General features: G+C 46.7%; 1 pseudogene across 1 annotated transcript in view; it reads right to left on the bottom strand.

Moving 5' to 3' along the window:
- Nucleotides 1–586: 586 nt before the first annotated feature.
- The window catches only part of LOC308467621 (inositol polyphosphate 5-phosphatase OCRL-like), a 34,173-nt pseudogene continuing 19,847 nt past the window's right edge, over nucleotides 587–14,912 (bottom strand). The window contains exons 7-15 of the transcript in view: nucleotides 14,577–14,712; nucleotides 13,992–14,081; nucleotides 13,344–13,497; nucleotides 6,095–6,303; nucleotides 3,136–3,242; nucleotides 2,528–2,612; nucleotides 1,699–1,826; nucleotides 786–897; nucleotides 587–702 (exon numbers count right to left, since the gene is read on the bottom strand). The product of the transcript in view is annotated as an inositol polyphosphate 5-phosphatase OCRL-like (transcript). The remainder of the gene's footprint in view (nucleotides 703–785; nucleotides 898–1,698; nucleotides 1,827–2,527; nucleotides 2,613–3,135; nucleotides 3,243–6,094; nucleotides 6,304–13,343; nucleotides 13,498–13,991; nucleotides 14,082–14,576; nucleotides 14,713–14,912) is intronic.

Here is a 14,912-nt window from a genome sequence, read left to right as displayed (position 1 = left end):
CCCTCCTGCTGCCCAGCCTGCGCCCCCTCCTCCTCCCTGGTCCCTTTAGGCAGTGCTTAGTGTTTCATGAAGAATGAACACCCTAGAACTCTACTTGGCAGAATGGGGAGAGATAGCTGAACTATAGAGAGCAGGCTAAGGCGTACGTGGGCCACAGTGGCTGCCCTGCCCCTTCTTGATGAGCATCAAGGCTGGGGGGACAGAGAAAGAGGTCCTGCAATCCCAGGACAGGCCAGGAATCCTTATGCCTGGTACCCACCAAGAGTAGCACATGCTCAGCTGCAGCAGAAGGGGAGAGCGTGGACTACTGCGCAGGGACTGAGAGCAGCAGTGGTGGTAGTAGGATGGGCAGGGGAATGACTGTCCTCCAACAGGGTCCCTCCCCAAGCACCCTGAACCTGCTGCCAATGCCCTGGAACCATGTGGAAAGCCAAGTGTGCAACCGTGTCAGGAGTCAAGAGGAAAAGGTGGAAAGGGCGAAGCACAGGGAAGGGAGCTGGCACATGGCAAGATGGCACAAGGGGAAGGGCAGGCACCAGAGAACAGAGGCTGGGCCTTGCCTCTTCCCTCCCCACTTCGTCTCCAGTCACGCTTGGCACCTTTCGTAGTCATCCGCCCCCAGCAGGAAGCCCAGGAGGAAGCCGATGGCACTCGGCAGAACGTTGAGCAGAGGCCATAGCAGGAGGCTGGCGAAGAGGGTGGCTGCAGGGAAGCGAAAACATTTGCATGAGAGGAGGCGGGAGCAGGAGGAAGGCCAGCTCCCAGCCAGGACAGGCAGGCCTTACCTAGCATGTTGCCACTGACGTTGTTGCTCTCAGAGTATTTCAGCAGCTCCCGCAGGAAAGCCACCACGAAGCGGAACACGTTCTGGTGCGACCGCGGCAACTGGCAGATCACCGGCAAGACAGGGAGGGGCGGTTTGGAGTTTCAGTGTAGAGCTTTGCTAGAGGAGGGGCATGGATCACTAGCACGGTGTACTTGTTGTGTTTGCAGGTTTAGACCTGGCATTAAAAAAAGAATGTTTAAAATGGTAACCGGACTAGAACCCTGCTGGGAACTTTGGGGAATAATACACCTGTAGAGTCGGAAGGGACCACGAGGGTTAACTAATCGAACCCCCTGCAATGCCTAAGGTGGGGCTCGAACTCAGGACACTGAGATGAAGAGTCTTATGCTCTACCAACTGAAATATCTTGGGGGAAGGGCCATTGCTCTGCTTTTCATGCAGAAAGTCTCAGGCTCCACCCCCAGCATCTCCCAGGAGGGTAGGGAACATCCCTTGTCTGAAATCCTGGAGAGCCACTGCTTGTCAATTTCGACAATACTGAGCTAGATGGCCCAGAATATGGCCGCTTCCTGGGTTGGAAATTCAAGCGAGGTTCACTGAAACAGGTGGGCTATTGTTACAAGTCCTGGTCAGAAAGCAAAAAGGCAACATGTGCGCACCCCACCCCCCTCCACAACCGAGAGGGATGGTTATCAAAGGAGACATCAGCAACCTCTGCAGTTAACAAGGCTTCCCAGACCAGACTAGCCCTCCTGCCAGTGTGCCGGTTTACTGGCTTTCAGGGATGTTTTAGTGGATTTCCTGTTACTCGCGGCAACATTTGGACTAGATGACTTTGGAAATCCCTTCTGATTCTATGCTTCTGTACACACCACAGACCAGCCAGCAAGAGATGGGGCTCTGGGGCCGACCTGGCGACAGAGGTGGCTGTCATGTGAGCACTCAAGGCAGTGTTGATACAGTTCATAGCAAAGGACTGGTTCTGGCACTGCCTCCAGGAAGATGAGCAGAGCTTCGGCCACCGAGTGGTCACTGCCAGCTATTGACAGCCTGGCAAGGGAAGTGTTCTGTCCTGTTACCTGCAGCCTGCCTCCTTCCCAGGCTGGTCCAAAGCAAGAAGCTTGGTCCTTTTACATCTGGGCCCACCTTGCAAGTTCCCCCTTTTGGCGCAAGGTGGACCTTGAACCCGCAGCCCTGAGATTAAGAGTGTCACGCTCTACCAGCTGAGCCATACCACTGTAATTATCCCACACCTCCCCTCTTGACGAAGCTGCCTGCAAAGCTGATCTGCTGAGGAAATGTCCTTCTGCAGGCATGGTTTCAATCCAAACAACAAATACTAGTGGTCAACTCCAAAAGTGCGGTCAAGAAACCCTGCTTGCCAAAGAACAATTGAACGCGCCCTTGAAGCTCCTTTGCAGCCATGTCTTTACCTGTCTCCACACCTGACACCACGTATGATGCTAGATGTGGGGCCTGCGGGCCTCTCAAGGTTCCCCACCTCTGCTCTATCTAGCCAGGCTGATGTTTTCAAATGGGGGTTAAAGCTGTGAAGCTGTTTGGATGCATGACTGCACTTGACTGTGGGCATTTCATTGTGCTGTGTCCCAGAGCCTTAAGGATGGAGTGGCCTAGGAACCTTAGCCACCAGGTATATAAAAGTGAGGTCCACTCCAGCCAAGAGCGAAAGAAAACCACCAAGCAGCCCTGCTCCCCAACAATGCCCCCCAAAGAGGATACGGATCGTCTCGGGAATGCTGGTGTCCAGGCACTCAGTTATCTCCTGCAGCTCTTCCTGCATGCCCGGGGTCTGGAAGAGGTCCTCCTGAAGCAGAGTATCACCCATGCGTTAGGAAGGGATGAGGTAAATCCTGGATAGCATGAAGAACAATCCAGCCCTGGGGTGCATAATGTGAGGTCGAGGAATGCCACAATGGAGAGAAGCCCATCACCAAGAGAGCTGGCACAAGGGCTGAGAATTGTATCCCGCCTGCTTTCCACAGTAGCATTCCTACTACCCTTCTCATGATTTGGGGCAATGGGAGAGTGAAATCATTCCCCGCGTCTTCTAGTGATGAGTCTCAGAGAGCCGCTTTGCTAGGGATAGACAGACAATGGTTGGGAACACTTGGGTTCTTCTGAGCTGCTCTAAGGAATAGCATATGCTGGATGTCCCACCCGCTGCCGCTCCACCAAGGTGCCGCTATACTCACAGCAGGAGTTTGTAAGAGCGAGTCGGTAGCTAAGATATAAATCAATTGTGGCGTTTGGAACCTGCACACCCCAAAACTGGTACTGGATTCCAGCCCACACCCATGCTTTCAATGGTACAGTCCCCCTCAGCTCACCTGGTGGCAGGCATTCTTGAAGAGGTGGACCACCAAAAGCCAGATCTCTCTGGCCGCTCAGTGGAGTCATCACCATCCTGGGGTACGATATCCAGAAACTGCTTCTCCTGGAGGTCCAATGACAAGCGGGACTGGCATGAGAGCCTGACAGAATGTGTGCCTGTATGCATTCTTTCCTTGCTCCAGCTGGGTGGACAAGTCTTGCCCTCTGAGGCCACAACTAGGGCTGGGCGATAGCTGGCTTTCAACACGGTGATATAGCACTAGCTAAACACTGCAATACACCAATATATCGCGATGTCTGAAATAAGATGGAGCTATGTAGAGGCATTGGCTGGCTTCACGGTTTCCCCCGCATTGTGATTTTTGCTGCCCCCTGCAGGAGGGCAGGGGAAAGCTGAACCGGCAGAGTCCACAGGGGCTGCAGGAATCTTGAGAAGCATTGTCTGGCTTCACAGTTTCCCCCCACATGGTGTTTTTTGCATAGTACACACACACATCATGATTCGCAATATATTGCCAGGTCAGAAATTATGAAACCAGTCTCACTATCTAGACTTCAAGCTGATTTCAAAATATATCTATATTGACATATTGCCCGGCCCTAGCCACAGCAAGCATCTCAAGTGGGAAAACAAAAAACAAATTGCTCGCACCCCAAATCCAAGCTCCCCCTCCCCCTATTAATATGCAGCTCGTAATCCTCCCACTCCGGATGTGCAGTTCACCCCAAAGCTTACTGAATACGCAGCTGTGGACATGAGGTTTGGCTAACATTTTATTTAAATTGCTGGAACCTGCCCTGGGACCTTAGGGTGAAGGGCAGGAAATAAGTAACAAAAACAGCAACAGAACATGGATGGGCCTTCATAGGTTGATGGGCTGCAGCCCCAGCCAGCATGATGAGATGATGGGGTCACATGTTCACCACCCCTTGTCTAGAGCACGTTGCAGAGGCAGTGGTAGAAACTGAGCAACAGCTGGAGCCCCAGCCCACGACTTTGTCTGGGCAATGCAGCACACAGCAGCTGGTGAACCATGCCTCCGGCCTCCTTCCCATCTTCCTCTCCAGAAATGTTCAGGGTGGTTAGTTCTATCTCAAGCTACCACATTCAAGAGAAAGAGAAAGAGAGGAGGGGGGAGCAAGAGAGCTTTAGGAGCACAGCAATGGCAAGCAGCCCATCACTCAAAGGAGCTGGCAAGGATGGAGAATTTGACCCCCTCATCCCCAGGGCAGCTGTTGATTAGGACCCAGTTCATCCCCCCCCCCCCAATACTCCCCGCTCCTGTCTTGAGAGAGAGAGAGTGTGTGTATTGGTGTGGGGAATGACACATACTGTATCAGAGTCTTAGTGCAAGAGTAGCTGGTGCATGCTAAAGAACACAGGAGCCTTGCTGGGTTAGATCAGCATTTTGTTCCCACAATGGCCAACCACATGCCCTTGGGAGTCCATAGGGACACGGGGACAATAGCACTCTGTCTATCATGTTCCCCAGAAACTGGTAATCAAAAGCATGTGGTTTCTGATAATAGTGGCAAGAAATAGCCTTGACCGGTAGCCACTGATAAACATATCCTCCATGGTTCTAAATGTCTACAGCTGTCCAAATTGACAGTCACCACTGTCTCCTTGTGGCTAGGATAATACACCCAAGTAGATCTGATTTCGAGAGGAGTGACATTTCCCTGAGCCACCCCAAAGCAGCCACTACTGCTTCCCAAATGCCAGTGCTCAGGTGGTAAGAGTAAGCCAGAGTGGTATAGCCTGTGCAGCAGTTGCTGAGCACAGAGACAAGGAGAAAACTGGCTCTTGGGGCCAGAGGGGGCTGGCGCCTGCATCATGAGACTGGGCTTTCTGCCTCCCGTGCTGCCAATCCGCAAGCGGACCCAGAGTCAAGCAGCGCAAAATCAGTGACAAGCAGTGATGGCAAATTCTGGTTTCGTCTCCATTCTCCTCTGCCGAGTTCTACAAGGGCCACGTTGAGACTAGGGAAGAGACCAAAGCAGAGAGCTAGAGCCACCACCTGGACTGGATTTGAGTCAGAAGGCAGGCAGGTGTGGGTTGCCTGAGAGGAAAGTCAGGTTGGTGGGGTAGTGCCTGGTTTGCCCTAAGGGACCAGCTGCCACTGCATGGAGCAGCTGCTGATCGTTGACAAGGGCAACTCCATTTATGTGCCTTCGAGGCACATGCACACTGGAAGGGGCACTTGAAGGGGCAAAAATGTCCCCCCCAAGAGCACTAAAGCGGCAAAGCGGCATGGAAACAGCATCTCGACTCCCTCCCAGGAGCTTTGGCACCGACCTTTCAGGCCTGTGGAGAGTTGGAGCAAGGAGTTTTGCAGGGAGGCTGGCAAGTGCTGCTGGTTTTCAAAAGGCCTTTCTAAAGGGTTTCCGGAAGTTTAGAGGGTGTTTGCAGGCTTTTCCAATGCTGTCCCCAATATACGCAATTTCATTTAAACGCACGGTACCTCGGAACGCAACCCCCGTGTAAACGGGGCGTTGCCTGTACCTGATTTGAGCCCGCCAGAAGAACATCTAGAGGATAGCAAACCAACTGTTACCTTTTCTAGGAAGCTGTCTTCTCCCCGAGATCAGAGGAGGAAGGCAAGAGCAAAAGACAACCAAGGGTGTTAATGGCACAGGCCCTGAGAAGAGAAAGAAACAGCCCGTTGGCTGAACAGTATCTGGGCAGATGGCAGGGAAATGCACAGGGTTCAGTGGCCCTGCGAAAGGGCAGGTGGGAGGACCAGAACCTGGGATGACTCAGTCAAGGCAAACAAAGGGCATGAACAGCACACAGGAAGCAGGTGCACAGCTACAGAAGCTGAATGCAGCGGAGGACCCCCAGCCCCCACATTGCTGAGTGGAAGAGCAGCTGTTTTTCAAGCAGGCAAGCAGAGTGGGAAGGGTAGACATCCAGCAGATGAACCTGCCAGGTAAATCAACCCCTTTCCCTACCAGGTCAATAAGTCTGGTGACGGAAACTTTGCCAATCGGCTGCCTCATCCAGCACAAGGCTTCCAAGGAGGTCCTGAAGCAGCTTGGTAGGTAGCTCCCACTGATGGTGAGGAAATAGTCCTTGCCACGGTCAAGGTGAAGGACAAAGATAGCCTCAATCTTCTCTTCCTTGCTGACGTACACATCCAGGGAAATGTCCACCGTCTCACCTAAAACGGGAGGAGGTCAGGTAGATACACTCTTTGGCACAGCCAAGTTGGCTTGTCTGTAAATTAAAAGTTAAGACGGTGAATAATTGAACAGAAGGACACAATAGGAGGCTGCTGGATCAGGCCAATGGCCCATCTAGTACAGCCTCCTGTTCTCACAGGTGTATGGGGAAAACCTTAACTTCAAGAATTAGGAAAAGAAGCGACTCAGTTCCCACCCCCACCCCACTTTCCTCTCTAGTCCTCCAAAGCAGCAGCTGCACAGAAGATGGTGACAGGATACTGGGGGGTGAGAGAAAGTGACCCTAACAAAAGAATATAAAAAGGGAAAGCATTTATTTGTCTCCTAAAGGATTTTTGCGCCCCAATGTAACTTTCTTTTTTAGTTTACATTTCATTGAGTTTTTAAAAGTTTGGCTAGTTCTATATGTTCCCCAAGATATTTTTGTGCCTCCACAACATAAAAATACGCATTTTTTTTTTAAGAAGTAATTTTTGGACCCACTGCTCTCACTGGTTCCCTGCGATGCCAAAAGGTTTTTTGGGACCCTCCAGCATTGTTTTGCTTCAATTCATTTGTGTGTGTGTGTGTTTAAAGCTGGTCACACATACTTTTACACTTTGGGCTCAGCTGCTGTGACGTGTGGCCCTTGGAGGCTTGAGCATGGGGCAATGCAGCCCACAAATGTTGTTTTTTTATAAGATATTTATTGAGATTTTCAAAATATTACAAAATAAAAATAAAAAAAGAAGAAAATACAAAATAAAAATGGTTAAAAACAACTCAATCTTTCCATTACTTATTTTTCATTAGCTTGTTTCCCGGACCTCCTCACGCCTCCCTTTTTTGTATTCCAGTTCGGTTTGTTGGTTCAGCAAATCCTTACCCTCTTTGTTTATCCTAGTCTTTAATCTTAAAATATTGTAACGTTAAATTTTTACCTATTAATAATCCATTTTTCATACTCCCTTATAGTATTACAGCTGAAAACCACTTAATTTCTATCCAACATCATTCTAACATTCATTAATTTTACAATATTTCTGTAGATAGTCTTTGAATTTCTTCCAATCTTCTTCCACCGACTCTTCTCCCTGGTCTCGGATTCTGCCAGTCATTTCCGCCAGTTCCATATAGTCCATCACCTTCATCTGCCATTCTTCCAGAGTGGGTAGATCTTGTGTCTTCCAATACTTTGCAATGAGCATTCTTGCTGCTGTTGTGGCATACATAAAAAAAGTTCTATCCTTCTTTGGCACCAATTGGCCGACTATGCCCAGGAGAAAGGCCTCTGGTTTCTTCAAGAAGGTATATTTAAATACCTTTTTCAATTCACTATAGATCATCTCCCAGAAAGCCTTAATCCTTGGGCACGTCCACCAAAGGTGAAAGAATGTACCTTCAGTTTCTTTACATTTCCAGCATTTATTATCGGGCAAATGATAGATTTTTGCAAGCTTGACTGGGGTCATGTACCACCTGTATATCATTTTCATAATATTCTCTCTTAAGGCATTGCATGCCGTAAACTTCATACCTGTGGTCCATAACTGTTCCCAGTCAGCCATCATTATGTTATGTCCAACATCTTGTGCCCATTTAATCATAGCAGATTTCACCGTTTCATCCTGAGTATTCCATTTCAACAGCAAGTTATACATCTTTGAGAAAATCTTAGTTTTGGGTTCTAACAGTTCTGTTTCTAATTTTGATTTTTCCACCTGGAAACCAATTTTCTTGTCCGAATTATATGCCTCCATTATCTGATAATAATGAAGCCAATCTCGCACTTTGTTTTTTAGTTTCTCAAAACTCTGCAATTTCAATCTATCTCCCTCTTGTTCCAGAATTTCCCAATATTTCGGCCACTTGGCCTCCATATTGAGCTTTTTCTGTGCTTTTGCTTCCATCGGTGACAACCACCTTGGGGTTTTGTTTTCCAATAAATCATTATATCTTATCCAGACATTAAACAATGCTTTCCTGACAATATGATTCTTAAATGCTTTATGTGCTTTGACCTTATCATACCACAGATATGCATGCCATCCAAATACGTTGTTAAAACCTTCTAAATCCAAAATGTCTGTATTTTCAAGAAGCAGCCATTCTTTCAACCAGCAGAAAGTTGCTGATTCATAATAAAGTTTAAAGTCTGGCAGGGCAAATCCACCCCTTTCCTTTGCATCAGTTAATATCTTAAATTTTATTCTGGGCTTCTTGCCCTGCCAGACAAATCTAGAAATGTCTCTCTGCCACTTCTTGAAGCAATCCATTTTGTCCACAATTTGCAATGTTTGAAACAAAAACAACATTCTAGGCAATACATTCATTTTTATCGCAGCAATACGACCCAGCAGTGAAAGCTTCAAATTTGACCAAATTTCTAAATCTTTTTTCACTTCAGCCCAGCATTTTTCATAGTTGTCTTTAAATAGATTCCCATTTTTAGCTGTCATGTTAATCCCCAGGTATTTCACTTTCTTAACCACTGTTAAACCTGTCTCATTCTGAAACCTCTCTCTCTCTCTCAGTGTTAAATTTTTCTCTAAAACCTTGGTTTTTAACTTATCCAGTTTAAATCCTGCAACCTGACCAAATTCTTGAATCAGTTCTAAAACCCTTTTGGTACTAGATTCTGGCTCCTGTAACGTCAATACTAAGTCATCTGCAAATGCTCTCAATTTGTACTGTTTGGCTCCGACTTGTATACCTTTAACTAACTGGTCCATTCTAATCATATTCAGCAAAACCTCCAGGACCGAAATAAAAAGCAATGGGGAAATTGGGCAACCTTGTCGTGTCCCTTTTTCTATCTTAAATTCTTCCGTCACCACATTATTTACAATTAGTTTAGCCTTTTGTTCTGAATAAATTGCACTTGTACCGTTTTCAAAGCCTTGGCCTACCCCCATCCCCTGTAGGTTCTTCTTCATAAAACTCCAAGAGATATTATCAAAAGCTTTCTCCGTGTCCACAGATATCAAAACTGCTTTAGTATTTATGTTCACTTCTAGTTTTTCCAAAATATCAATTATATTCCTCAAATTGTCAGACAAGTGTCTTCCCGGGAGAAAGCCCGCTTGGTCTTTATGAATCTCTTCCATCAACACTTTTTTCAATCTCTTGGCCAAAATGTCTGCAAAAATTTTGTAATCCACATTAAGTAATGATATGGGGCGGTAGTTCTTAAGCTGAGTCTTTTCAGTCTCTGTTTTCGGTATAAGTGTAATATACGCTTCTTTCCACGACTCTGGTGCCCTTTTCCCTTCCAATATTTCATTGCAGACTTCCTTTAAAGGTTGTACTAACCACTCTTTCAAGGATCTATAGTATCTAGAAGTCAGCCCATCCGGTCCTGGAGATTTGCCCAATTGCATATTTTGAATGGCACCTTCTACTTCCTGTTCAGATATTTTATAATTCAACATTAATTTACTTTCTTGAGAGATTTTTTGTAATCCATTTATCTTCAGAAATTGATCTATGTCCATTTCTTTCTGTGGCCCTTGTATGTATAATTGTTTAAAGTACCTCTGGAAACAGTTTCTAATCTCATTTGGGTTGTGTATATTCTTTCCTTCCACTTCTAAATTTGTAATAATATTTATTTTTTGTCTTTTTTTCATTTGCCAAGCCAGCAATTTCCCACATTTATTAGCTGATTCAAATGTTTTTTGTCTCATTTGTTTAATTTTCCATTCTATTTCCTGATTCATCATTTCCATATATTGTACTTGATATAACTTTATTTCTCTCAAAATCTCCTGCGACTTTGGTTTTGCTCTCAATTTCTTCTCACTTTCTTTTATTTTCTCCAAAATTTTATCTTTCTTCTCATTTTGGCTTCTCTTCTTTATTGCATTCTGTTGCATCAGAACCCTCTCATGACCGCTTTGCTTGCATCCCGGATTACTCTTTTTTCAACATTAGTGTTCATATTTATTTCAAAATAGTCTCTCAAGGTTTTTTGGGCCTTTTTATACACTTCTTCATCTCTGAATAAGGTGTCATTCATCCTCCATCTGAAGGAGCCAGTTGATATTAGTTTCATCTCCATCCTTACAGCATTGTGGTCGGAGCAGGTTTTTGGACAAATTTCCACTTTCTTTATCTTTGGTGCCATTCCTCTAGTTATCCATATTTGGTCAATTCTAGTCCATGTCATCTTGGCTTCAGAAAAGAAGGTTCCCTCTCTTCCCAACGGATTCTTTGTTCTCCAAGTATCGACTAAGTCCAAGTTGTCTGTCATCTCGAAAAATGTTTTCGGTAGTCTACCATCCTTGGTGACTACCTGTCTTTGTGCCTTATCCATATTTGTAGATACTACTCCATTCATATCCCCCATCAAGATCAGATTGTAATCCAAATAGTCCATTAAGGTCTCATGCAACTTTTTAAAGAATTCAGATTTCCCCTCATTCGGTGCATAAATTCCTACTATCAAAAAATTCTCTCCTTGAATTTGAATTTCAATTGCCACAAATCTTCCTTGATTGTCTTTAAAAATGAATTTCGGTGATAGTCTCTCCTTTGCATAAATCACTACTCCTCTTTTTTTAACTTTGTCAGATGAAATAAACTCCTGTCCCAATCTCTTGTTGATCAATACTTTCCTACGTAGCCTTATCACGTGTGTTTCCTGTAGGCAAATCAAGTCCAATTGTTCCTTTTTTAGTAAATGAAAAACACTTTTCCTTTTCTGAGGAGAGTTGAGGCCATTACAATTCCAACTTAATAGTTGCAGAGCCATGATGGGGTTACTTCTCTTTACCTCCAACTGCGCCAAGTGTTTGTTCTTGTTCTGTTGGTGGTGTCACTTTCTCTGAACCATGCAATCCAAAAGATAAGTTTGCTATATCTAGTATTCCTCTTTCCAGTGCTTTTGGCTCTTCTCCAGATTCCACTTCTTTCTGTAGGTCTTCTCCGTGGTCTTTCAAGAATCTATCTTTGTCATTGACTGATCTTATTTTTATCTTTCTTCCTTTATATTTAAAGGACAGGCCTTGAGGGAATTCCCACCTAAAGATGATTCTCTTACTTCTCAGCAGGGCAACCAGATCTCCGTAATTAAGCCTTAAGTCCAAAAGATGTTTTGGAATGTCCTTAAATATCTCCACACTTGACTCATATATTTCCAGAGTCTTTTGGTAATGCAGATTCAAGATTTTGTCTCTCTCCTCTTTTGTTCGAAGGGTAATCAAACAGTCTCTCACCTTGTTCTTCCTTCCTCCTCTTCCAAGTCTAAATGCGCTCACTATCTTAAATTCTTCCTTCCCCAAATCCTGTTGCCAGAAGTCTGCAAATTCCTGCGTAAGAAAGTCAGTCAAGTTATCTTTCTCAAGTTCTGGTACAGCCCTGATTCTCAAATTTCTTTGTTTCTCCTTCAATTCAATCATAGACAACGTCAAACCGTGGTCCTCGAGTTGCCTATATATCGGTGGTATCTTCTCTTGAGTAGCAGTTGCTATGTCTTTTGCTTCTTCGGCTGTCTTTCGGGTCAAAGCAGATTCCTGTAACAATTTCTCAATAGTCTCTGTATTGGTATTCACCTTCTGTCCCAAATTATTAATACTTGTAGTATTTTGGTCAATTTTAACTGATGCTTCGGCTACTTGTTTATTTGTTTCAGCTACTTGTTTAGTTAAATTTTCCAAAGATTCATTAATTTTTCCTAGTGCCAGGGCCAAAATGTCTTCAGACAACATTACTTTTGGTTTAACTTCTGGGGGTGCAGCCCCTGATAATCCAGATGGTCCAGAAGGACCAGATGTTGAAGCTCTTCGCTGCGACGCAGTATCTGTCCGATAGGGTCTGCCAGACCTAGTAGTTTCTTCCTGAATCAACTCTAACTTTCCTCTTCCATCTGCCATAACACTCTCATAGAAGTCCAAGGTCAATCCCACGGCTAGAATTTGTTTTGAAATGGAAAATTCCCCTAGCCCAGTTGTTATTGTAGCAATGTCAAACCTCCTCTAGGGGGACACAGTAACAGTCAAAGCTTGCAACTTTTTTTAAAAAAAGTAGTCCTTATAAATCCCCCAATTCACAAGAAAACAACAGTTTCAATTGCACTTAATCAGTTACTTTAAAGCCAGGAGAAGTCCAGAAACACTGTATCTCTCTTGCAGAGTTAGCTGTCAAAAGTACTCTGTTTACCGATAGTGCTTTTCACAGAGCGGCATTCCTTGTCTCAGGGCAGTCCGTTCCCAGGTTCTAAGCGGTGGATTTTAGCTTCCTTTCCCTCTTTTTTTTTTTTTGCAGATAAATACAGTTCAAACCTTTCCCCCCTCCTCTCCTGCAATCCGGAGGGGAGATCGCTTTTCTGATGTTAGGATTTAAGTCTTTTTTCAAACGTTTCCGCTTACAGTCTCTTTGCTTTGATCTGTTTACAGTCTCTTTCAAAGTTTCCACTTACAGTCTCTTTGCTTTGATCTGTTTACAAGAAAGGAAGGCGGACTTCCTGTTTATACCTTCCCGCTTCGGTGCCGAATTAAGTTATTTTTCCCTTTAAATCCAATTTTATCCTACTCACGGGTAGTTGCTTTCGAAGTCAAATTGTCCCAGGAAAAAGTCAGCGCTCTCCGATAACGGCTGTGCGGCTTCACTCCGCGGAAGAAGCAGTCGACTCTCAGCACCGCGCCGCTCACCCCGTCTCGCTCCGGAGCCCATAAAAGGGTCCCTTCGCAGTTTGGGGGGGCGCAAAAGGTGCCCGCCAAGTCCCCACGTTCACAGGCTTCACCCGCCTGTGATTTTTGAAGGGTCCCCACTTCGCCGCAGGGGTCAGACCCGATCCCACCGAGCTGGTCCCTCAGAAACTCAGAGGGAATCCGCCATTACCGATGGCACCAACCCGGAAGTCTCTGCAGCCCACAAATGTTAAGCCTCCCCTGCTCTACCAAACTCCCAAGGTTTGAGGGAGGAGGGTTGGGAAGAGGAGGGGAAAAGGGGGGATGAAAAGGAAACCAAGGACTTCCCTAGATGACCCTTGGGGTCCCTTTCCAACTCTACAGTTCTCTGATTCCAGAGAGAGACGCGCTGGGCTCCAAGTATCCCTCGCAGGGCTCAGTGCGAAGCCATGGCTTACAATACTGGTTGTCACTGAGCTTGGGGATAAAGGAGAAGTGGAGGGTGACCTGCCCGTTGTTTGTGATCTGGAACTTCTCCTTCTGCAGCTACCGGAACTTCACATTCTCAAACGGAAACTGCAGAGCAAAAAGGGGGGGGGAGGAAAGAGAGTGCTTGCCTTCAGCAGAGGCAAGGAAACGTGCTCCAGGGGGAAGTTTGTCCTTGGCCCCGGGCTCTCATTTAGGGGACTGCACATGCAACAGGTCCACGTGGGGCTCTCCAGATCTTGCTGCACTTGCCACTGGCCATGTTGGCTGGGGATGATGGGAGTTGTAGTCCAGCATCTGGAGGGCACCACGCTGGCTACCCCTGGAGTCTTTGCCTGCGAGGAAGAGGAAGAGGCTGCCGCTCAGTGGAAGGGCATCTGCCTTGCATGCAAAGGTCCCAGGTTCTATCCCCAGCATCTCCAGGTAGGGCTGGGAGAGATCCCCCGGAAATCCTGGGGAACTGCTCAAGACTGAGCTAGATGGGCCAAGGGCTTCTTTCCCCCCTGGTCTTTTTGCAGCAAACCCTCTTTAAGGGGTTGGAGAGGATCCTATTCGTCTTTACCTCCCTCCAGGGAGGGAAGGAATTCGTTCTCCATCCTGTCCATCAACTGAACAATATCTTCAAACACTTTCTGGTACCGTCGGTCAGCCACAACCTTCACCTATGGGGGGGGGCAGAGCACATTTGTTGGGGCTATGGACTGAAGGGGGGGGCATGAGTTAAGAGCAGAAAGGCCTGATGCACCCCCCTGTTCCCAGCCCTGAAAGAGGCAAGTACTGTAACTCTGAGAGCTTCCCCAGGATGGCAGCGGCTGTGACTTCCAGACCCAATGGGCTGAAGCCAAATGCTCCAAGCCAAGTACCACAGAAGCTCCATTGCATGAATGGAGCCAACGGTTAAGGTATACAGTTCAGCCCATGTGGTCTGCCATGCCTGCAGGAGCAGCGTGTACTCAGAACAGTGGAGAATGGAAGCCTAGGGATTTAACAGAGCCAGAACCTGCCCACTCCTTGCACCGGAAGTCATTGGCCAAGGAGGAGCTCTGTGGAAAGGGGCCTGGTTGTTGGTCAGGGCCTGCCCAGATTCGAGGAGGTGCCACATAGCAGGCAACTAAAAACCCTGAATAGACGATAGCCCTGGCCAGGGCAGGTGTTACCCCTGTGAGGAAGAGGGAGCTGACGGGCTTGTGGTCGCTCCTTTTCAATTCCATGTGGCTTCGGTAGCTGAGCTGATTCACGCTGCCTCCTCTCCAGAGGATTGGCTCACACCATGCTGGCACACGGCACTTCCCACTGCAAGGAGACAGGAGAGACACCAGGACTGTTGGACTGGCTGAGGCAACACACAAGGCTCACACAGTCAAACTTTGGCTTCACACATGGCGTGTGATCTTGAACCCGGTCAAGAGCTGGAGATGATGGGGCTTGGGAGTCCAACTTCTGAAGGGGCGGACCTTGCAGGTGTGCAGGCATTTTGCCTCATGGAGAGAGTT

Source organism: Podarcis pityusensis (assembly GCF_964106645.2).
Source record: "Podarcis pityusensis genome assembly, chromosome: W".
Classification (NCBI taxonomy): domain Eukaryota; kingdom Metazoa; phylum Chordata; class Lepidosauria; order Squamata; family Lacertidae; genus Podarcis; species Podarcis pityusensis.
The sequence above is the reverse complement of the archived record's forward strand: the minus strand, read 5'-3'. Positions and strand labels throughout refer to the sequence as shown.